Source organism: Leopardus geoffroyi, chromosome B1 (genome assembly GCF_018350155.1).
Source record: "Leopardus geoffroyi isolate Oge1 chromosome B1, O.geoffroyi_Oge1_pat1.0, whole genome shotgun sequence".
Lineage (NCBI taxonomy): Eukaryota > Metazoa > Chordata > Mammalia > Carnivora > Felidae > Leopardus > Leopardus geoffroyi.
In genome coordinates this window covers 184304990-184329614 of record NC_059327.1, presented here as the reverse complement: position 1 = coordinate 184329614, position 24625 = coordinate 184304990, and the positions used below count along the sequence as shown (strand labels likewise).

The window sequence follows — 24625 nt, the reverse complement described above, 5'->3', positions numbered from 1 at the left end:
GGGGCAGAGGGAGAGAGAGAATCCCAAGCAGGCTCTGCAATGTCAGTGCAGAACCCGACGCGGGGTTCCATCTCATGAACCACGAGATCATGACCTGAGCTGAAATCGAGAGTCGGACGCTTAACCGACCGAGTCATCCAGGCGCCCCTCAAAACTGTGGTGTATTTAGAGTGCTTACATGGATCAAATCAACACTTTTGTCACACCCAGCATAAAAACAATGATAGCATACAGCTTTTTGTGGAGTCACATTGGAAGTACAAATTTGTGGCAACGAGACTTGGGGTGAATGGCCTTGTGACCCCCCTGCTCTGTCACAGGACCTTGCTGGAGGGCTGCTAGGGGGGCTGTGGGTCACGTCCACAGACTCCCATGGGATGCTATCTTCCTTGGAAACACTGGGCTCCAGGTCAAACATTAGGGGCCTCATCTGGAAGGTACCCCAACCACTAGGACGTGAGGCAGACGCATTTGGCCTTCAATGCCCTTCCCTCCAGGAATTTTGGAGGCCGACTGGCTTGTCTTAGACTGATTCTTTAGGCTCAGATTTCTTCTCAGTGGGTCCTTCATGCCTCAGTTTCGCCCTGGGACTCTAGACCTGGCTTGTATGTGGTCTTCGCTTATGTGTGATATTGTGATTTATAATAAGAAATATATATTTGGTCTTTGTCCTCATTTCCGTGAAACTTGAATTTAACTGGACATCTGTGTGTGTGTGTGTGTGTGTGTGTGTGTGTGTGTGTGTGTTTTAAGTTTACTTATCTATTTATTTAGAGAGAGAACCAGCAGGGGAGGGGCAGAGAGAGGGAGGGGACAGAAGAGACAAAGCAGGCTCTGGGCTGACATCAAACCCCATATGGGGCTCAAACCCACAAACCGTGAGATCATGACCTGAGCCAAAGTCCGAAGCTTGACAGACTGAGCCACCCAAGGGCCCTCTCCTCATTTCTGGCACTGAGTTCCTTAAACCCTTGGAATTTCCTATAATAAGAGAAGTAAATGTTTCTTTTGTTCTGTTAATGAGATAACTTTTCGAAGGCACTTAAGACTGGGGGCTGGTTACTAGTGGAGCCACCTGTGTGATTGTGAACCTTCCGGTGTGAGCCAACCCCACCCCCACTGCCAGTCCCCCTGTCTGGACCCCCAGGGAGGGGAGAGGGCCTGGAGGTGTAGTTCAATCACCAATGGCCCATGGTTTAATCAGTCGTGCCTATGTCACAAGGACTCCATAAAAACCCCCAAGGAGGGTTTCGAAGAGTTTCCAGGTTGGTGAATACAAGGAGATCTGGGGAGAGTGGTGCATTCAGAGAGTGGGGGGGGGGGGGGGGGGAGAGAGAGAGAGAGAGAGAGAAAGAGAGAGGGTGGGGGCAGATATGGAAGCTCCAAGCCCTTTCCCCATACCTTACCCTTTGTATCCATTTGGCTGTTCCCGAGTTATATCCTTGTATATGATAAGCTGGTGAGCTAGTAATTAAATGATTCTCTGAGTTCTGTGGGCTGCTCTAGGAAATTAATCAACTCCAAGTCGGAGTTCTTGGAACCCCCAACCTATAGCTGGTCGGCGGGTCAAAGGTGATGAGGGATAGAAGCAGAAACATGTTCCCCTTTAGCCCAGAAGGCTGACCTATATAAACCTGCACGGTTCTGATTAGGATCAAATATGTGCTGGATGCTATGTTCTTGGAGGGCCTCATGACTGCCTGTCTAGGTCACCGATAGCTGATTTTGAACTGAATGATAAGCACCAGAGAAATCTTGAGAAAAGAGTTTTATGGGCAGAAATCCGAAGAAAACATTGGTGATCTAATACCCCCTGCGTGTCCCCTCCCCTTTGAGCACTAAAGCTCTGACCTCCAGCTCCATACAGCAGAAGTGCTGCCCTCCTGCTCAAGAACTCTCTCTTCCTTTCTTGGCTGTTGTGCTGGATGCCCCGGCGACAGAAGCACAGGTGATAAACCGGGGTTTGCAATTGACTTCGAAAGTGGGGAGGGCGTAGGGGTGCAGTCTGGTAGGGCTGAGCCCTTGACCTGTGGAATCTGACGCCACCTCCACATCAGAATTGAGTTACATTGTAGGACATGCAGCTGAGGTCCCAGAATTACTTGGTGAGGGTGGAGGGGTGGTGGGGCCACAGGAGAACTGGGTGCAGCATCTTATGACCACGTCTACTTCTTCTGGGTCTCTGGGTGGGGACCTCCACCTGCATGACCTACAGCCATGACCTACAGCTCTCACGGACACTTCTAGGGTATCTTCATCTGTCTCCTTCTCCGTCTCCCTCTGTGTTTCGCCAGCCGTCAATCCACCATCTTTGCAGAAAGACATAAATGGTGGGCTAGGTTCCCTCGAAAACCAGAGTCAGAGACAGAGAGCTTATTTTGTGAAACGATCCCCTCCCCACCAAAATCAGTAGCGGGAGACTGGGAATGGTGTGCACAGTAAGGGGGGAAAGCCGTGTGAACGTGCGCCGTAAAGCTGATCGCTGCCGTCGGCAAGTGGGGTTCATCCCACTGCGCACCATCCCGAGTAGAACACAACTGGAAATGTTTCCTTGCTGGGGTGGGGAGAGAGGATAACATTGATCCCTCCCCTGTTGGCCAAGAGGTCACGGGATTCCCCTGTAGCGATTCCAATCAAGACTCATTGGTTCATAATTGTAGGTAACCCTCTGGAGCACCTTAGATGTGGTAACTGTGTTTTAAAAAGGTGACCATCTTGGTCCTCTGTAATTCCCATAGGGAAAGGGGTGCCGGGAAAGCCCCAGGGGAGGGGTGTAGCTGAGGTCAGGTGCTGTCACGTGGCTCCTGCCCCAGGTGGCTGTTACAGCAACAGCCAAAGTAAACAGGGGGCGGAGAGGAGGGACCTTGGTGCCACATGGATACAAAATGTTGGATTGCTAACCTAGTTAATTACCCAATGTAACACTCCAATACTGTTTATTCTATTACGTCTTATTTAATACAATAAAATATAATGTGCAAAATATATAACATATACAATAAAGTATCATATTTTATTATATTTGGAAATAACATAGATTTTCTCACTTGGCTAGGATTTTGGCGCGTGCCTGGTGATTGCCAAGAAACTGACCATTTGCCAATTAAATGTATTAAACATACGTGAAGCTAAATAATTCGAAAGGCAAAATTATAAGAATCTTTAATTTTTTTTTTTTTTTTTTTTCTGCAGAACCATGTTTCTTTAACGTGGGATGTGGGTATTTGATATGAACGTGGGGCATGGCCTCCCAGAAGAATGAGTACCTAGGGCCTAGGACGTCTTACAATTGTTCCGGGTGGGAAGGGGGAGACTAGAAAATACGTTTCTGAATCTGCTCTGAATGCATAGCTGTCCTGCTGTCCAGTGTCCCATGTCCGTTGGGGAGAAGCCCAACTTAGTTCCCATCCCTTCCATCACCAAGTCAAGAAATTTTCTTTTGGCTTCAACCCGGAAATTTTCTGCCCCCTTGGGACAGAAGGTCCTACTAGGCCGTCACACACATCACACATCCATAAAACACCTATTTCTTGAGTCCCTGTACCAGCCCGGACCTAGGCTAGGAGCTGGGGGGTAAGGGCGGGTGGGTGGTGTGTGAGAGATGATGGCACTGTTCTCAGGAACCTTGAGTTCTAGGGTGAGACAGTAAGACCCAGGTATTGGCTCTCTCCCCCCACCCCCCCACCAAGGGCTACCCTTTGTCATGGGGCTGTTCATCCTCTGAAACCCCAGACCCACCCTGCCCTTGACCTCTGCTGCCACTTTCTTAGGGGAGGCAGGGACGCGGGGGGGTCTCCACTCCTCCATGACAATGCCCCGTGGGGCTGCACAAAGCCATTAGACTCTTCAGAGAAACCCGGTAATTAGGACCCATGGAGCTCAGCGGAGAGGAATTGAAAATGATGCGTGAAGGCAGTCCCCGCAGTAATACAAGAGGAAACATAGAACATAGCTTACTGGGGACCCACGCTGGCACGCTCTAGGTCTGCGTTTTCCTTTCCTGTCGGCTGATGTGTCCTCTTCTGTAAGTCTCCAAAAGAGGAAGGAAGAGCCAGCCTTTTGTCTGGGTCCTGGACCCACCCTCCACCCCTATTCCCCACCCCACAGGACACACGGTTCTTTCAGGTGATACATGGCAGGTGTGCCTCCTCACATAATGCAGGTTTTTGAAGAGTTTGCACTCCAGACTACCTGGGTTCCTTGCTAGCTGGATGACCTTGGGTAATTTCCTTAACCTCTCCCAGCCTCAGTTTCTTCATCCGTGAGATGGGAATAATAACAGGACTTTTCCGGGGGGGTTTTGTGATGATTGTTTGAGGTTACACATGTGACGTCTGTTCTGTTGGTTCCTCAAACACGCCAGGAGGTTTCCACCTCTAGGCCTTCGGACCTGCTGTTCCTTCTGCCTGGTTTGCTCTTCTCAGATCTTGGCATGGCTGTCTCCCTCAGGTCCGCACAAATAGCAGCTCTCAAAGATGACCACCCGAATGAATCTCTCTCCCCCAGCCCCCGAGTTAATTCACTCTTGGTTGCACTTCCTGTTTAATTTTCTACCTAGTACTTACCACTCCTGCATTTGTGACCTTGGGTGTTGCCTCAGTCTCCCACTAGCAGGCGAGACCCTAGAGAGGGGAAAACTGTCTCATTTCACCCCTGTATTCCCAGGGCCTGTTACGGCCCCGCAGATATTCACTGGATAAATTTGTGGAATGAACGAGGCTATATATATGGCGGCTGCCCAGCAGGTCACTGGGTGGGATGGGGAGGTGCGGGGGAGGGGACTTGGGCAACCCTGCCAGGGAGAAGTTGTCCAAGAGGCAACTCTTCAGCACGCACACACAAAACACACCTGTTCCCGAGGAAAAACACCTAATTCTCCGAGACTCTAAATCTGTTTTCGAGGAGGAAGAATCTTTCCCGGGCTACAGCATAGTGTGCCAACCTGTCCCTGAATGGACTGGGCTTTCTGTGGTTCTGTGAGGCAGGGGCCGCTCTGACCAGTCTGGAGAATCAGTCACTGGACGTGGGGTCAATCAGCGTATAAAAATCAGGGCCCATTTCAGGACCGTCGACTTCTTTTTTTTTTTTTTAATTTTTTTTTTTCAACGTTTATTTATTTTCGGGACAGAGAGAGACAGAGCATGAACGGGGGAGGGGCAGAGAGAGAGGGAAACACAGAATCGGAAACAGGCTCCAGGCTCTGAGCCATCAGCCCAGAGCCTGACGCGGGGCTCGAACTCACGGACCGCGAGATCGTGACCTGGCTGAAGTCGGACGCTTAACCGACTGCGCCACCCAGGCGCCCCATGGACCGTCGACTTCTTGATGGCCGTTCCTGAGCCACTTGAGTCTTGGAAGAATCTTGGAAATTAAGAATGCGTGTGAGTGTATGTGTCTGTGCCTTTTCTTTCTGGGGAAATTTTATTTATTGGACCACACTTCCTTCTGATATGCAGCAGGAATAGTGTAAAGGGATCTATTTCTTTTTTTAAAAAAAAATTTTTTTTCAACGTTTATTTATTTTTGGGACAGAGAGAGACAGAGCATGAACGGGGGAGGGGCAGAGAGAGAGGGAGACACAGAATCGGAAACAGGCTCCAGGCTCCGAGCCATCAGCCCAGAGCCCGACGCGGGGCTCGAACTCACGGACCGCGAGATCGTGACCTGGCTGAAGTCGGACGCTTAACCGACTGAGCCACCCAGGCGCCCCTAAAGGGATCTATTTCTCTGCAAGCGCCTCTCCATGACAGATCAGATGTTTTTTTAAAAGTATAGTAAATTCTCTCTCTCTCTCTCTCTCTCTGGGAAAGGAAGATGGGCTTCCTGGCATATCCTCATAAGCAGGCTGTTGCACCTGCCAGACTTCCAAATCTCTCCATTTCTGGGCCTGAGTGTCTTCAGGAGACACATTCAGACCCAATTTGCTTTTTTTCCAAACTCACGGACTGTGAAGGGGTAGCCATAAAACCCAGCAGAAACAGCACCTCCAGGGGCACCTGGGTGGCTCGGTCGGTTAAGTGTCCGACTTTGGCTCGGGTCATGATCTCACGGTCCGTGAGTTCGAGCCCCGCGTCGGGCTCTGTGCTGACAGCTCAGAGCCTGGAGCCTGTTTCGGATTCTGTGTCTCCCTCTCTCTCTGCTCCTCCCGTGTTCATGCTCTGTCTCTCTCTGTCTCAAAAAAAATAAATAAATAAACGTTAAAAACAAATTTTAAGAAACAGCACCTCCATCATACGAGGGTATAACATAATTTATTGCTTGGAAATCTCACTGAGCTCTAATTTATAATCTAAGCCTTTAAAACGCTTCATCCAAGACAGTTTATACTCGTTCTTTTGAAAATGAAATCGTACTGCCAAGTCTTTTTAACCGATCCGGTTTCCATAATTTTCTGCGAACGTTGTAAGTTTCACATGCGCTTAGTTAAAATGTCAACGTACTCAGGTAAAGGTAGTGCTACGTTTTGGCCAGTAGATGGCAGCAAGTTCGAACTCGGCCTGGGAACTAGATGTTCTCGTTCCACGCGGTAGAGGATGCGGGCCCCGGAAGCACAGACAAGGCTCACGGGCAAATGAACTGGGTAAAAGCAGGATCCACACGTGGCCTCCGGTCCTCATCTTGATGAGCGTCTTTCTAAAGTCCATTCAGACCTCTATGCTTTATGACATTCTCCAAGCGATGTAAATCCAATGCCCACATCATGCTAGGCGGGGTGGTCGTGGCAGGTGGGATCTCTGCCATGCCGAAGGTGTGTTTCAGCATGATTACTTAGCTTATCATTCCAAAACAGATGGTCTCTAAGTGATTTTTTTTTTTTGTAAGTTTATTTATTTTGCGAGAGAGAGAGAGCACGTGCGCAAGTGAGCCGGGGAAGAGTACAGAAAGGGGGAGAGGGAGAACCCCAAGCAGGCTTCGCGCTGTCAGCACAGAGCTGGGAGCAGGGATTGAACTCACGAACCGCGAGATCGTGACCCGAGCCCAGATCAAGAGGCAGTCGCCTCACTGGCTGCCCCACCCCCCACCATCCCTCTAAGTGATTTTTAATAGCAGGTGTATTGAGATGCAAAGCAAAGGTGTTACAGGGCGGTAAGCGAGGCATTCTTGTTTCAGCCCACCGGACAGGCCCGAATGAGTCACCAAGAATGAACAGCAGGTATCCCGCCTCACTGAAGTGAGTTCTGCGCCCATAGGAGAAGAAAATTTAGTTTCTGGACGGTTTGATCATATCTTAGAAATGAACAACCAAATTTTTGGGCACCCCGGGCTCTGAGTTGATTGATGAATCACGAGCATAGATGGGCCTGGAGAATGTTGGATGGCGTAGGGGGGATCGGTCCTGTGAGACATCTATCTTTAACGTTTGTTTATGTAGTTGGTGACTCAGCAATGAGGCTGCCTTCCAGCCATTCAGCATCCTGTCCTGCTGTGTTTCCTCAGGCCTAGCAGGGAGCCAGGAGGATTGCAGGGGAGAGAAGGTGTCTCTCGCAGGGAGCTGGGACACTGGTCGGTGAGCCAGCCAGGCTCATGTTGCCATTTGGTGCGATGCTACTAGACCAGCCCGAGCCCAGCTGATTGGTCCAGCATGGACATCTAATGGGGTGGTTGTCCATTCACTGGGGACTCAGCTAGGAGTAGCAGGTGTTCAAAGCATGACAACCAGACTGGGTTATTGGGGACGTGCAGAGGCCCAGGCAGCAAGCAGCAGAGGGAGAGGATTGGAGTCCATGTGTTTGGAACAGTATAAAGGAGATGGGACCTTGGAATGGAGCAAGTTGAAACCATCCCAACTGTTCCTTTGATGAGAATCACCCAGGATGAGGGGCTTGGGTTGTGCTTATTTTTTTTTTTTTTTTTTTTTTTTAACGTTTGTTTATTTTTGAGACAGAGAGAGACAGAGCATGAACGGGGGAGGATCAGAGAGAGAGGGAGACACAGAATCTGAAACAGGCTCCAGGCTCTGAGCCATCAGCACAGAGCCTGACACGGGGCTCGAACTCACGGACCGCGAGATCGTGACCTGAGCCGAAGTCGGACGCTTAACCGACTGAGCCACCCAGGCGCCCCTGCTTATTAAATATACAGATGACTTGGCCTCTCTTCCAGAAACTCTGATTCAGTGGGCCTGGAGTGTGAGTTTCTTTATTTCTAACAAGCTCTCACAGCATATGCGGTGGGCTAGTCCTTGGATGACACTTTGAGTAACAAGGGCTTAAAGTCTCTTTCAGTGGGAAATTCTACAATGGGTTCGTGTCTCTGGAACAACTCTTGTTTGTATGTAGTACAGAAAAGAATTTGATCACCACCATTTCTGTAGGACTATCCTATGGCAACCTTGTGCTGGGCTCTATCTCATTTAATTCTCTCAACAGCCAACCTTGTGATCGTCTTATAATTTCCACTGTACAGAAAATGAAAGTGAGGATCAGAGAGTTTAAGGAACTTACCCAAGGTTGAACAGGTAACAGCTGAAGGATTTGAGATTCAAACCAACATCAGACTGGTCCAACACTCATTGGTGAATTAAACTAATTCACTAATCCAAAAAGAACTGAATATATCTACGAACTTAGCACTGTACGAGGCGTTAGGACACAAGAGAAGGAAAACAGGGGAGGCATTGGTGCTCAGGGACCTTGTAGTTTAGCAGGAGGGGTGATGTTGAGATGGGAAATGACACCAAGAGTGAAAACAGATGCCCACACTGCCACCTGTCGCTGCGCCCATTGCTGCCACCCTGGTCCGTGCCTCCCTCAACGATCTCGGCCCCTCACTGGGGACATTCTTCTCCAGATCTTTACATGGCTGGCCCCTTCCTGTTACTCAGTTTCAGCTCCAACGTTGCCTGCTCCGTGAGGCGGTACGTTGCACAGCGGGCAGAAGGGCGGACTGTGGCCCCAAGACCCGGCCCGTATCCAACTCCTCCACCCTCCAGCTCTGTGATGTAGGGAGAGTTACTTTGCTTCTCTGAGCAGAGGCGTCCTCATCTGTAAAAGGGGAATGATAGTACCTGCCCCAGCGGGTTGCCGTGAAGCTTAAATGAGAGAATGAGAATTAAATGAGAAGTCCTTACAATAGTGTCTGTCACAAGGCAAGCAGCATGGAAGCTTCTGCCTCTCTTATCCCCTAACCGCCTGATCTCATTGTAACGCATCCCGTTATCTGCATGTATCATGTTGTCCTGTTTTGTTTCCTTCACAGTCCTTACGACCGAAAAACCATGTGTTTACTTGTGTGTTGTCTGTCTCTCCACCTGCAGAATCTAACCAGGGAACCGGGGCATTGCCTGTGCTTCATGTCTCCAGGTCCTGGAGCGGGGCTTGGCACATAGAAGGTTCTCAACAACTCTTCACTAAAGGAATGAATGCGCGAACACGGCGTCTGGGTCCCCTGGCAGAAAACATAGCTGTGTTCTCGAGCCTAGGCCAGGTAGTCAGGAACGGCTGCCTTCTAAGGATCATGATTTCCACCCAACCATGGGCTTTATCTGAGACCCGCAAGCTACAGCCTTTGCCATTAAGAACAGATGATGGAAAGAAATAGATGGGCTTTGTTGGCCCCCATTGACCCCTTCCTTGAGTAGTTTGAGCCTTCCCGGAAAATCTTTAAGGGATTTAAGCCTGGAAGGCAAAACTCAAAGAACATGTAGCTATCGAAGTTTCGGGCCAGCAGTCTGTGTTGGATCATGTTGGTCTGTGTCATACCCTTGACATTATATTTAAACATGGATTTTTATATTTAATAAACAAGAGGGCCCTGAGAGATGCTCTGGAGCCTTCTGCCAACATTAATCATCTTCCTGAACACATGCTGCCATTTGGACTGGGGATCTGGCCAAACTTTAAGGGAGGGTGTGGAGGAAGAGAAGTCCTCATACACTCAGCTGGATTTGCCAACCCGTGCTTCAACTTTTTCAGGGCAAATGATAGAATGAAACATATGCCTAGCTTTGCCAAGCCCTTCTTTCAGTATTTCGAGCCTTTCCCCCCCTAAATCAGGTACATGTTGGGGTCTGCCCCACCGTAGCCTGCTAGGACTGTGATGTCAGGAGACCTAAAAAAAGTTCTCCCAGTCTGTAAATGCTTTTCTCAACGTTTATTTATTTTTGGGACAGAGAGAGACAGAGCATGAACGGGGGAGGGGCAGAGAGAGAGGGAGACACAGAATCGGAAACAGGCTCCAGGCTCTGAGCCGTCAGCCCAGAGCCCGACACGGGGCTTGAACTCAGGGGCCGCGAGATCGTGACCTGGCTGAAGTCGGACGCTTAACCGACTGCGCCACCCAGGCGCCCCTGTAAATGCTTTTCTCACCCGCTAGCTGATTCCTGCGATCCCAATAGCAAAGTCCTTCTTTCACAAAGAGACGGTCCTTTGAAAAGCACATACATTTGGGAGGGGCAGCCATTTTAGGTTAGAAGACTTTGATCGATTGAGGGAGAAGACAGAGGAGAAAGGAGGAGAGACACATAGAGGGAGGTGGTAGGCAACACGGAAAGGGTGGTGTGTCAGCTATCGCTACGGTAGTGTTGCGTAACAAATCATTAGAAACTCGGTGACATAGGTTAAGCATTTGTTTCTTGCTCAAGTGCCTGTTGGTCAACTTGGATTCAGCTGATCTGTGCTCAGCTCTGCTAATCTTGGTTCTAGATCTGCCCCTGTGTCCATCATCTTTCTTGGATGAGCTGGAAACCGAGGAGCAGATGGAAACACCCAATGCTTCTTCAGTCTTAGGCTTGAAACCTGCTCACTACCGCTGCCCCCCTCCCAAATTCTTTCGGCCAAGGCAAGTCACATGGTCAGTCCTAATATCTACAGGGCAGGGAAGTACACGCTTCCCATGGAGGGGACAGTGGTGTCGAGAGAAAGGATATTTGCCGAACAATAACTTGACCTTCTACAGGCAGCCTGGGTGTTGAAGGCAGCCCTTTACGGACCTCACCATGTGCCTTACGTGGCACTGATCCCTTTCGGTTTTACTGGGTTCTCACACAATTAGGACATTGAATCCCAAATGGCGCTCAGGGTCTTTGAGGCACGTTACCTTCTCATGCACCATAATTTTATTCTGCAAAGGACTCCCCTCTCCTCACGGTTCCTCCCCTTTCCACCACTCACCGCACGTGCCAGGACTCCAGGCCCCACTTCTCTATTTCTTTGCGCTAAAGTGGATCAGATTCTATTTCCCTCTCTAGGCCTTTTTATTACTGCTTCAGACCCTGCGGGCTAGGGTGAGGGCAACACCACCACCCTCCCCAATAAAAAAAACCAAAAAACAAAAAACAACCATTGTCGAGGATAGCAGAATTTCTCAAACTTTCCCCAATCCCCTGTAAGAGGATCAGGAACTAGAGTTTCCGACTCACTTGAATGAGATTATCTTTCCCACCAGAAATTCAATAATAAAGGTTATTTTCATAGTAAATAAGTGTAATTTGTTATTGCCAGGGTAAAGATAAGAAATTGACAGATCAACACGGACCACATCAGGCCTAAACGCATTTTCTCGTGTGCCCCGCAGCACGCATGCACAGAGCCTCTCACCTTTGGCTTCGCTATTGCAATGTGCCAGTAGCATGGCACCCATCTAGGTAACCAAGAGTGATGGAAACTGTCAGGGGCTGCAGGACAGCGTGGCAGCATTTTTCTTCCTCTGGTGGTGCTGGTTCTTGACTACAGTGGGTGACACCAGTATGTCTACTGCCCATCCCAGATCCTAGTCTATCAGCGGGACCCAGTTCACATCATGAAAACTCACCCAGTGGGGGAGATGGGGTGGCATGGAATCCTGTCCTGCCTGATGCCTGGCAGGGGCAGGGCCTTCCTCCTGTGACCTCCTCTCCTTCTCCAACAGCAGCCCAACGTTCTTGCACTACTTGGTGGTTGGGTGAGAAAGGAGGGTGAGGTCACACTGTTTACCAGTAAGTCACTGGGGTGTGAGGGAGCATCAGAAGGAAGGAACAGCAACATTGGCGTTCCAGTGTTTTGGGGAATGAGAGCCTGGTGAGTCCACCTTTCAGGTTTCAGGGGGTGGGGTAGGGAAAACGATATAACTATCCCATGGGATCCATTTCCATCTGGGCTTTTGTTCAAATGGCTTGGGGGCTGGTTGGTGTCATTCACATCCCTCTTGGGCAAGCTCTGTACAGAGGACACTAGAGTTCAAAGGGCACCAGGCCTGCCCTGCTGATGCTTTGGATTTAAGGGTGGAGACAGGAACGGCAAGCAAGGTTTGCAAATGCAAAGCAATGCTGCACAGAACCCTGTGAGGGGTCAGATGGTGCAGGTGGGGGTGCAGTGGGGGACTGTTAGGTGGAGGTGGATCAGATGGTGGGGGGTCAGATGGTGGGAGATCAGATGGTGGGGGTCAGATGGTGGGGGTTAGATGGTGGGGGTCAGATGGTTGGGAGTCAAATGGTGGGAGATCAGATGGTGGGGGTCAGATGGGGTGGTTAGACAGTAGGGGGTCAGATGGTTGGAGGGGTCAGATGGTGGAGGGGTCAGATGGTGGGAGTCAGATGGTGGTGGTTAGACAGTAGGGGGTCCGATGGTGGGGGGTCAGATGGTGGGGGTCAGATGGGGGGGTCAGATGGTGGGGGTCAGATGGTTGGGAGTCAAATGGTGGGAGATCAGATGGTGGGGGTCAGATGGGGTGGTTAGACAGTAGGGGATCAGATGGTTGGGAGGGTCAGATGGTGGAGGGGTCAGATGGTGGGGGTCAGATGGTGGTGGTTAGACAGTAGGGGGTCTGATGGTGGGGGGTCAGATGGTGGGGGTCGGATGGAGTGGTTAGACAGTAGGGGGTCCGATGGTGGGGGTCAGATGGGGGGGTCAGATGAGGGGGTCAGATGGTGGGGGTTCAGATGGGGTGGTTAGACAGTAAGGGGTCAGATGGTTGGGGGGGTCAGATGGTGGAGGGGTCAGATGGTGGTGGTTAGACAGTAGGGGGTTCGATGGTGGGGGGTCAGATGGTGGGGGTTAGATGGGGTGTTTAGACAATAGGGGGTCTGATGGTGGAGGGTCAGATGGTGGGGGTCAGATGGTGGAGGGGTCAGATGGTAGGGGGTCACATGGGGGGGTCAGATGGTGGGGGTCAGATGGTGGAGGGGTCAGATGGTAGGGGTCACATGAGGGGGTCAGTAGGTGGGGGTCAGACAGTAGAGAGTCAGATGGCAGAGAGTCAAATGGTGGGGTCAGATGTCTACAGAAGATTCTTCTTCCTGCTTTTGACTACGTTACATCCTGATCAGTCCCAGCCTGTGACTCAATTGCCCCACAGTGGCTCATGGACAGAGGCCTTTGGTAAGATCAACAGGGATTCACACCTGAAGAACAGAAAGCTCCAGAGCAGAGATTCTGAAAGTGTATCCTATGAGCCGTGGCATAAATATCACCCGGGAAGTTTGTGAATAATGAATCTGCCCGAGCCCCACAGCAGCCCCCAGGGATGAGGCCCAGGAATCTGAATTTGTATCCAACTCTTCCCATGTTCTCTTACAAATGAACACTTAAGAACAGTTTCTTCCTTTTACTTTTTTACCAGCGTGTCCATGCAATATTGACTTGGGCTGGGAAAGTGGCACCATCTATCCAGTTATAAGGACTTACACTTTCAGAGGGCAGGGTAGGGTAGCATCCAGGAGCTGAGAATAGCAAATGCCAACCTGCTGTGTCTGTGACCTGTGTATATGTCAGGAGTGTGACCTGTGACTTATTTTCTTCTATGGGCACAGGGATAGGCCCCTCTGTCACTGGAAGCTGGCCCCCCCCCTTACGCTCATGCTTCCCATGTATTAGTCCACAGCCAATTGTTCTCTGGCTGCATCACTTCTTGCACTTCAAAGAATTTTCCAGAAGACTGAGGCACTCACTCAGTTCCTTACAGGAGACTCTGTTTTCCCTCAGGGACTTCCTTTGGTGGGTCCTAGTCCTGCCCCTTGCTAGCTTATCCCTCTCTGAGTCGTGTGTGTCTCGCGTGGGACCTCCTGCTCTGTCCTCATGAGTGATGCGGCTCTCGGAAGGTCTCTCAGTGTCTTACTCTCAACCTTAAAATGAGGTTAAGAATACCCACCTCAAGGATCTGTGAGGACAGGAAAGAGACATGCCCATTGAAACTGCATTCTGATGTAAGCTGAGCAACCAGAGGGTCATGCATTGACCTAATCCAATATGCATGCGTCCTAATCCAATATGGCGGGAGTCTTAACAGAAATGGGAAATCTGGGTACAGAGACCTGAGCACAGGGAGAACACCGTGTGAACACACAAGGAGAGATGGGGTGACACATTTACAAGCCGAGGACTGGAGCAGATTCTCCTTCTGCCACAAAAGGAACCAACTCTGCCAACACCTTCATCTTGGACTTCCAGCCTCCTGGACGTTGAGACAGGAAATTTCTGCTGTTTAAACCTCCAAAGCTGTGGTGCTTTCTCACAACAACCGTCACAGGCACAGCCACAAAGATTCTAAAGGGTTGCAGTCCCAGCAGGGGTCTTCAAACAGAGCTGTCTCTAATGGACGATGTAGGTCTGGCTCAAGACTGCCCCTGGGCTGTGATCTTGAGAAGAAATACATTGTGCCGTCTCGACCCAAACCAAGCGAAACATGGCAGAAGGTAATATTTGAGGCAGACTTAGAGTATCACAACTGTCCCTACAGGGTAGACCCAGGAGTGTATTCAGAAGGGACAGACCCAAGTGTGTCTATTTTTGCTTCTGATCTGTATTCCCGCTGCTGGTGCTGCCTGTGCCCCCATCAGCCGTTCACGGCCACGCCTAAGGCTGAACCCCTGGAACTCAGCACCTTGATTTGCCAGCACTGTCTTTGCATGTACCGAGGAGCCCTGGATCCTGGTCAAACCCTTTTGTTTTCCCAACAGTAGCCTTGATTGATAAGGTGACACGTGTTGGGGGGAGAAACACCGTGGTAGGAAGAACAATGGCCCCACAAAGATGTCCACATCCTAATCTGCAGAGCCTGTGTGTGTTACCCAGGTGGACCAATGCCATCACAAGGGTCCTTAAAATTAGAGGGAGAAATGAGAGGCAGAGAAGGAGGGGGGGTACCATGGAGGCCAGAGAGAGGGGGGCGGGGTTTCATGAAGCTAAAGCTGCTGGTCTTGCAAATGAAGAGGCCACGAGCCAAGGAAGGCAGATGGCCTCAAGAAAGCAGAAAAGGCGAGAAATGAGTTCTCCTCTAGAATTTCCAAAAGGAACAGTCCCACGGACACCTTGATCTTAGCCCACTGAGACCCATCTGGGACTCTGAGCTCAAGAACTAGAAGATAGTAAATATCTCATAGTGTGGCTTCAAGCCATTAAGCCTTTGGTAATTTGTTACAGCAGCAGCAGGAAGCCAATGCAGCAGGGATTCTTGGACTTGACTCCAAATTAGGGCTGCAGGACTGGGACCAGCCAGAGACACATCACCCAGAGGCACTCCTTTCCTTCTTCCCAAATTGGCTTAGCACCTATTATGCGCCCGTGTCTTCCATCGTCTCTGGGTGTGCAGTGCCTCATCCTGTTTGATTTCTCCTCTCCTAATCTCCTGACCTACCCCACGGCGTTCCCTGGATGCGGTCGCTAGCTGTAGCAAACAAAAATACCACGCAGCATGGGACACGCTTCTACCGAAACATTATTCATTGCGCATCTGAAATTCAAATGTTAGTGGCCTCTTGAATTTTATCTGGCAGCCTTAACCAGAAGGCGCCCAGGAAAACACCTGCTGAGTTAGGTCTTGGGGTCCATTGGCCCCAGCCCAGGGCATTTTTCGGCTGGGCTCAAAATCCGTCATTTGCCCATCTCATTCATTTATCCCCCGACCAGCTGTTTTCTGATCACAGCTGCTGCTTCTGTGCTTGAGGGATGAAATGAGAGCCCAAAGGGGAAAGACAGAGCAGTTGAGGGGTGGGAAGAGGTCTGGGAGCAGGTGCAAGGACTTAGCCCAAGCTCTCAGGGGCTCTGGCTGGTGCCCATGGAAGACCGTTTCTGAGGTTCCATCTTCTCTGACCAGCTAGGGCTGGTTCTGGGCCGTGGGCAGGAGCTGGGCTCTGTGCCCTTCAGGGAGGGAGATGTGTTAGCTAGGACCGCCATGACAAAATATAGACTGGCTGCCTTAGACAGCAGAGATTCATTTTCCCACAGTTCTGGGTCAAGAGGGTTGATCCTCCCGCGGGAGATTCGGAGACTATGAAATCACAGTCCTCTAAATGCAGGGGTAGAACCTGGTTGGGGCCTTTATTTTTCAGCTGGGATGACTGGAAATCTCCAGCCATCCCAGCTGGCTTGAGGGGCGGTGTGATGGCTGCCCGGACAGGCCGGCCTGGGAAAGCTGGCTCTTAAATGGGGCAGGGCCTTGTTCTGATGTAGGAGAGACAAAACCCCCAGGCCCCGGTCAGACACCCTGGAGCAATGAATGCACCTCTGGCAGGAAACCACCCAGGGACGGTCTGGTGGCATGGGTCTGATGCGCCGGAAGATTGCGTGAAGGCGCTTGTAATTGAGAGCCTCACGGAAAGCGGTCTGCTCATTTGGCAAAGCCAAGGGCGCAGCAAGTCTGGGAGTGAAGGCCCTGAACTTGTGAGGCCAAGCTTTATTCAAGCCACTGGCTAGTCCTGAGGGAAGACAGGCTGATACAGTGCAGGTCCTGGGATAATAGATTGTTAGTCCCAGAATGGAGCCAAATTAGTGGTTTTCAAACCAGGTTCCGTGGAACCCAAGGCGTTCCACTAAGATTTCAGGGAAGTGTCTCAAAGTCCCATTCCTTCGACTGGAACAATATACCATCATCCCTTTCCTATTCGGGCCTCCCAACAGAATTGCTTGGGGAAAAAGCAAGAGGTTTCTCTGGGTTAAAATTTAGAAATTTTAATTAGCAATTTAGTAATTTAGTCTAAATATTTTATAGATAAGGGATTCATTCATCAAACACGTTTTGAAGACCTTCAGGTATGATGCTCTGTGCTAGATTTGGGGGCTGTTTGTTGTTGAAGCGTAATGCAGTAAAAACCGACCAAGAAGTCCAGAAACCCCAAGCCTATTTCCCCTTACATTTCCTTGGTGTCTCAGTCTATGTAGCTGCTATGACAAAAATACCATAGACTGGGCAGCTTAAAAAACAAACGTTAATTTCTCACGGTTCTGGAGACTGAGAAGTCCAAGATTAAGGTGAATCAGCAGATTCAGAACCACTTCCTGGTTTGTAAATAGCCAAGTGTCCTCAAATGGTGAAAAAGACACAGGAGCTCTCTAGGGTCTCTTCTGTAAGGGTGCCAATCCCACTCATCAGGGCTCTGCCCTCATGACCCGATCACCTCCCAGAGACCCCACTTCCAAACACCATCACACGGGGGCTTAGATTTCAACATATGAATTTTGAGAGGACACAAACATTATGTATATAATGATTGGCCAGAGCCTGTGATGTGTTCAAATCGGCCTTTATTGGCCTGCAAGAGGCAATTGTTAAATTTCCAGGAAACTTGGTAATAAATACCAAAGTGCATCACTTCCTAATTATTTTACTACACTTAGCTATTATCTACACTTTTGATGTTATTGTGTTGGCCCGGTGGAGATACTATAAAATGGCGTGCTACTGCACACCTTCTCTAAGTCCCACGTTGAATAATGTCTCGCTGGTAACCTGGTATTGGCCATGGTGGGATAAATGGCACCATGGAATCAGCAAACTTGCTACAAATTAAGGCGCTTGTGTGTGTGTGCGTGTGTGTGCACTTGTGTGTGTGTGTTTTACCTGGAGGGCACCTTGTTAAACATGACAGCAGTTAGCCCTAAACCAATAACCAACAAAAGAGAAGGAGTTTGCCGTGTTTAGCATAGCTCAACCATGATTTACTCCTTAGAACTGGGCTTTTCCCCCCCTGGACATTATACCATCCCTGCCTGTATATGAGGAGCAGGTGGAAAAATGAGGTTTTGTTGGACAACTAAAGGTATACAAAGGCAGTGTTATGGGAGCTCAGAGGAGGGAGAAATCCTTTCCACTGGAAGATTTTGGAGGTTTTTCGGAGCAGATAATGTGTGAGCTGACAGGAAGAATGATGGGGTTTTAAAAGGAGCACATCACAAACAGGGGGAGGCACGAGTGCCAGGAGGTGCTTGAGGGAACAGCAAATCATTCTATTCTGAAAGGAAGAGCAGACTGACTGATAAGGAAGGAAGTCGGAAAGGAGGGTTGACTCAGTTGTTGGGGACTTTCATGCCAAGCTAAGGAAGTTGGGCTTTTAGGCAATGGGAGAGAGGGTTGAACTGCAGCGGGGAGAGAATTGGGGGTTGGGAGGCCAGTGGAACAGCTACTGTGGCTTTTGGGTTGATAAGTACACAGGTAGTTCTGACTGGAGTGTTCTCAATGGCGACTGGCTACATCAGCCAGACTGGGCTAATAATTGACCCAGATGTCTTAGATCTCACTAATGATGGCGAGCATTCTTTAGGTGCATCCTATTTGGCAGGTACACTTCACATGTAACACAAGTGTTGACAGATTTGGATCAGTCAGGAAATTGCTTTATTTTTCAGTTTCTGTCTTCCATCTCTATCTGCTGGATCGGCCACAGCCCCGGCCCCACGCCCGCCATGATTGTCTCCGGTGGCTCCCCCACCTTTGCTGTCTGTTTCCTGTCTCTCTTTTTCTCTTCATTAGAACAACTTGATTTTTAGGTATTAAACATAATATAAATCAAACCTTTTCTCTGACATCCAGTTTATACCTTCCCTCTAAGTCAGACTGGTCCCAGGCAAGACATCCATCAGGAAAGAAGAAGCTGGTGGTCTATCCCCTCCCCCCTCCTCTTTCTCTCTTCCTTACTTCATCCCTTCTTGAGGATATCAGGAGGGGTAAGTGGTGAAACGGCAAAAGCGATGCTGTTTGTGGTTCTTCTCCAGTGGACCAATCAGCTTTGTCGGGTCTTTGTCAGCTTTGGCTCTTTCCCTTGTGGGGCAGCGTGGTGGGTTTTCCAGAGCCTTCCACCCTCCTGGGATATACCCATCCCCCCCAACCACCTTCTGTGGGGGGCCCCCCAATACTGCATGATTTTCTGAGGTCGGTGACGCATTCTCCAGCCAGCTCCTGTCCTGCTGGCACAGCTCACATGACCCTTTGTGTCCCAGAACGAGCAAGCCTGGCTGTTCTCTTTGATGTCTGCTGTGTCCCTGGATCCAGGACCTCTTCCCTCTCTGCTATGGGCTGAATACTTGTGTTCTCTCGAAGTTCACATGTTGAAGCCCTAATCCCCAGCGTGAGGGGACTAGGAGGTGGGACCTTCGGAAGATAATTGGGGCATGAGGGTGAGGCCCTCCTGAGTGGGATTCGTGCCCCTAGAAGAAGAGACAGAGAGTCCCTCTCCTTCACTTGGATAAATAGCAAGAGGGAATGCTTCCGCATACCACAGAGAGGGGTTCGTGAGGAACCAAGTCAACCAGCACCCTGATCCTGGGTTTCCCAGCTTTCAGAACTCGAGGAATACATTTCTGTTGTTTAAGCTACCCGGTTTACAGGATTATTGTCACAGCAGCTCAATCCACCTACGACATTCTCCATCCTTGGAAACCTGGTTCCAGCCCAGCTCTTTTTTTTTTTTTTTTTAAACCCTTTACAACATTAGATACAAGAAACACATCCTGAATCCAGGAGACACAAGTTCCCTTGGAACTATTCCCCCAGATTGAGGTCCCATGAAAAGAAGGGCGAGGTGTTAGTTTTCCCCCTTCTGACAAAAATTCCTCCTTCTCCAAATGTTTCTGGAAGTCTCTCTGGCTTGGTTCTACAGTGACAGGAAAAGGTAATGACACGGAAATCCCAACCCACTCAGTTTACAACGCTCTTCAAAGAAATCCCCTCTCTCTCTCTTTTGTATACGGGCAGGAGAAAGGTGAGGAAATGCCTGTTACAGAACAGGCTTGGCAAATCATGGGACTGCGGCTGGTTCTTCTTCCGGAATGTTGGCCAACTTGCCACTTCCGTCCACCGCCACAGTCTGAGTCTGAAAGAGTTGCCTTTCATATCCTCTAATACTATTTGAAATTTGGTATCATGAATATCCTTCACACCCCTGATGTAAATACCACGGATGAGGACGGCATGCATGGTGGCTGACCTGCCATCCCAGTGCTGGCCAGTGCTGGGTCTGGGAAAGGAGTTCGAGTATTCCTGACGTCGGAGTCCACGTTCTCTACTGCTCTCCGATAGCACCTCGTCAAAGAGGAGTCAGGTCTCGAGCCCGAGAATAACCCGAGAGGGTGAGGGTCCAATAAGCAGGCAGAGAGAACCGGAAGTGTTGTAGGATGGGGCAAATGGCTGTGTCTCAGACGTCACGTGTTTGGGGTTGTGGGGGGGGGGGGGGGGGACATCCGGGCATCCTAGCCGTGGCCTGTGGGTCACAGTAACCTGCCGATGTCACCAGGGAAGGGTGACTTGGTAAAAAGGGAACAGGTGGAGGACCGAGGCAGGAAGCTTTCCGCTGCAGGCGGGTGGATAAGCTGGCCAGGATTTGCCTCCTTTCCGACGATTCCGAGCAAATAGATCTGTCTTAACGGTGTCGATAATTTGCGAAGAGGTGAAGGCTTGTTTACTGACATTATCTCTCGGCTTCCCTGTGAGGTGGCAAAGTGTATTATCTTTCTTCTAAAAATAAACATAGGGATAACGGCATCCAGGGCACAGCGTACAAAGCCAGCTTTTAAATCTTCCACATTCAGAGAGCTCAGAGAGGACCAGATGTCCGTTGAGGGAGGGAGGAGAGGGGGACACGGACAGGATTTCTCTTCCTCGGGGTTGTTATGGCACAAGGACCGAGAACTGAACGGCGTCACGGGAAACGAACCTGCCAGCTTGACCGCTTAGACTCCTAGCTGTCACCTAATCTCAATAGCAGCCTGGTGGCATTAAGATGCGGCCCAGTCCCGTCTGTCATTTACTAACTGCCTGACCCTGGACACATCACCACCTGCTCTGAGCCTCGGTCTCTTCACTGTTGAGAGGTGGCAAAGGATGCCTCACGTACTTTGCTTTGAGAATTAAACATTCAGGCAACATTCATTCATTCTTTTTTTTTTAAACTGTTTTAATTTTAATTTTAATTTTTTTAATTTTTTTTCATAGGAAATCTATTGTCAAATTGGTCTCCATACAACACCCAGTGCTCATCCCAACACAGTTATTTATTTTTGAGAGACAGAGACAATGTGAGTGGGGGAGGGGCAGAGAGAGAGAGGGAGACACAGAATCTGAAGCAGGCTCCAGGCTCCGAGCTGTCAGCACAGAGCCGGACATGGGGCTCGAACTCATGAACCGTGAGATCATGACCTGAGCCGAGGTCGGACGCTTAACTGACTGAGCCACCCAGGCGCCCCTTTTCATCCCTGTTTTTGAGTGTTTATTGTCACCTGCTGTCAGCGGTGACATGTACGGTGCAGAAAACAGGCTTGAATACATGTTGCTTCCCTCTCACGCAGGCCGAATCTATTTTGGGAGTCGCTTCGTATGCCTGTGTGTCAGTGGGAAGGGGGCTGGCGTTCCAACAACTAGCTTCCCACACTTTGCTCTGGGCAGCTGTGGCCTAGAAGGGGCTCGGGGCTTGCAGATTCCTCTCTGGGACCTTTTCTCTCTTGCTCTGGCAGCCTTCTCCCAGAGGCGTTCCGGAGGTGAAGGGCTTCTTCCGAGGTGGTTACGTGCTTGGGTGTCAGGCAGCTTCTCTGACTGCAAGGTCAACGGGGAAGCCAATGAAACCAAAGAGCAGGTGTGGGATAATGAAAGAACATCGCCCATTCCGAGCCATTCCAGTCACACAGCCTCAGAGAGGGATCGACGACCTCGCATTTTGCGCCGATACCCAGAGAGGGGGTTGTGACTTGCCTGGAGCCGCACAGCAAGTAAGCAGGAGGGCTACGACTGGGACGCAGGCTTCTGGACTTGGGGTCCAGAGTACATCCGCTTTAGCCTCAAAGGAGGCGTTACGGTCAGCGAGATTGAAAGCGGGATTGGCCAGACGGCACATACGCGTGTATGTGGCCCGTCAGCCACATCCTCTGCCAAGCACGACCGCACACTCAGTGCAAAGTGCTCCCCCCACCTCCAAAAGGCCGGGAAAGAACTAGCATCCACGAACAACTCCCTTCAAATGCATTCGTTCATTCACTCATCCATTCATTCCCCCCCCCCCCCCCCGAACACTTACGAGCTCTGGGCAATGCCGGGTGCTGGGTGATCTCTGCTTGTCTGACCTCTCTTCCTGGGCGAGAAAGAAGGAGGAGCTAGAATTCCTCCTGGGCTGAGCTTGTAAGAGTAGGGTAGGACGCTGCTGGCCCTTGCGGTGGGAGCTGGTTTAGGAAATCTGGAACCGATGCTCCGCTTGAGGGTGGCTAGGAAGCCAGAGGGACCAGGCACATCCAATCAAGGAAGCAGAGGAAGGAGCGCCTCGGTTGCAGCAGAGATGCTGTCACAGGCTTCGTACAGGACGGCAGTGGAGGGAGCGAACAGCTAAGGGCGTCAGGTGGGCGCTCATAATGTCAACAGCCTTAATGAGTGAGCCGGGGACTTGGGCATAGGCATCAGGATTGTTGTGATGGTTCTTTACTCGTCCCCTCAAAGCAAATGAGGGCAGAGAGGAGCAAAATCAAGGGATGTGAGAGACTAGTAGTTGCCACCCCCCCCCCACTTTTCCAGTTTGCAAAAAAACGTGTGACGTTAAATCGACCATCGTAACCATTTTCATTTATTTTTTTTAAGCTTACTTCTTTTTCGAGAGAGAGCCAGAGCACGTGTGTGCATGAGGGAGGGGCGGGGAGAGAGGATGAGAGAGAATCCCAAGCATGCTCTGAGCTGTCAACATAGAGCCCAACGCGGGGCTTGGACCCCACGAACCGTAGGATCACAACCTGGGCAGAAATCAAGAATCAGATGCTTAACAGACAGAGCCACCCAGGCTGCCCCACATCATAGCCATTTTTAAGTGTACCGTTCAGTATTGTGAAGTGGTTTCACGCTGTTGTGCAACAGTCTCTAGAACTTTTCATCTTGCAACACTAAAACTCTACGCTTGCTAAATGCCGAAATTCCCCGTCCTCGCGTCCCCAGCCCTGGGTCACCAGCTTTCCACTCTCTGTTTCTGTGATTTTTGACCACTTCAGATACTTCACATGAATGGAATCATATAGCATTTGTCCGTTTGCTTGGCCCTTTTGAAAAAAAACAATCCGTGTCTGGCACTGTTCACAGGCACGACGACCTCCCACTAGTAAACATCTCCAATTGTGCGCACACACGCACCCAGGAAAAGAGCAAAGGGAAGCGAGAGATGGCAGCAAATACTCACACAGCCACCTCTTGGGAGAGGATCCACAGAGTTGGAAAAAGCCCTCTAGAAATTCTGATGCTCCCCCAGGAATATGCCCCCTTGCTGCGAATCACTGCTGTGGATAGAGAGAGGGTTCAGCTAACCCTGGGAGCAGGGCAGAGGTCGGCTGTAACATTTATTGGGCACTCCCAGCGGGCAGAGTGCTGGGCAAAACACTGGAAGGCATTGCAGCGGAGGTTCAATAGCTATTGCCACGTGCCTCGTGATTATATTTTAACTAAAGGGAGGGGATACGTGTTAAGCACACACCAGCATGTGTGACCGACACGTAGATATATGCATTGTGCATTCACCACTGCTAGTTTAGCGTGAGAGGTTACCACAGTAACCAGGGCACGAGAAGCCACTGGGACACACGGACTGAGTAAAGATCGAAGACACATTCCAGCGCGCAAGTTGTAATTTACCATTCTGGTGATGAGCGGAAGCTACCTGAAAACATTAGAAAATACCAGGAACTTGGTGAACCTATTTTCTTAACCATAGAGGCCACTTGAGTTCACATTCAAATTAGTAGTCCAATTCAGCATGAAATAAAGGCAGTTGACTCAACAATGTACTAGAACAGCTTTATGTTAATAAAAATGTTTTTTTTTATTAAAAAAATTTTTTTTTAATGTTTATTTAGTTTTGGAAGAGAGAGAGAGAGAGAGAGCAGGGGAGGGGCAGAGAGGAAAGGAGACACAGAACCGAAAGCAGGCTCCAGGCTCCGAGCCTTCGGCGCAAAGCCCGACTCGGGGCTTGAACTCACAAACCGTGAGATCATGACCCGAGCCAAAGTTGGATGCTTAACCAACTGAGCCAGCCAGGAGCCCCTAAAAATGTTTATTTTTAAGTAAGATCAGGCTGTTGATAGTACCGTTCCCAAAGGTCAGACACAGATTCTGAAAGTTAATAGCATTTTTCCTCTTGAAAAAAAAAAAAAAAAAAAGCTTCCATTAAGTTAAAGACCTTCCAATAAATTTAGTGAACAGAGGCATATTACTGTCCTATATCTGGGAAAGTTTATTTATATTTTTACGTACTTTTTAAATTATTTTAAAGCAGGGTTGCCAGATAAAATACAGGATGTATGTTAGTGCATGGGACATGCTCATGCTAAAAAAAATTATTCGTTGTTTATTTGAAATTAGAATTTAACTGGACATCCTGTATTTTTATTTGCTAAATCTGGCAGCCCTATTTTAAGGTTAATACACTTTTGGAACTTCCAGAAGTTCCTTCAAAAGGGAGGGAGGCTGATTTATCTTTATT

General features: G+C 49.7%; 1 long non-coding RNA gene across 2 annotated transcripts in view; it reads left to right on the top strand.

Annotated features, from left to right (window-relative positions):
• Window positions 1-1866: 1866 nt before the first annotated feature.
• Window positions 1867-24625, top strand: part of LOC123596095 — a 23960-nt gene continuing 1201 nt past the window's right edge. Inside the window, exons 1-2 of one of the 2 annotated variants that reach the window (XR_006711526.1) lie at window positions 1867-1948; window positions 21702-21887. This is a non-coding gene — a long non-coding RNA (uncharacterized LOC123596095). Of the gene's footprint in view, window positions 1949-19620; window positions 20228-21701; window positions 21888-24625 lie in introns of those variants that run through there. The other variant, XR_006711525.1, reaches the window with a different exon arrangement.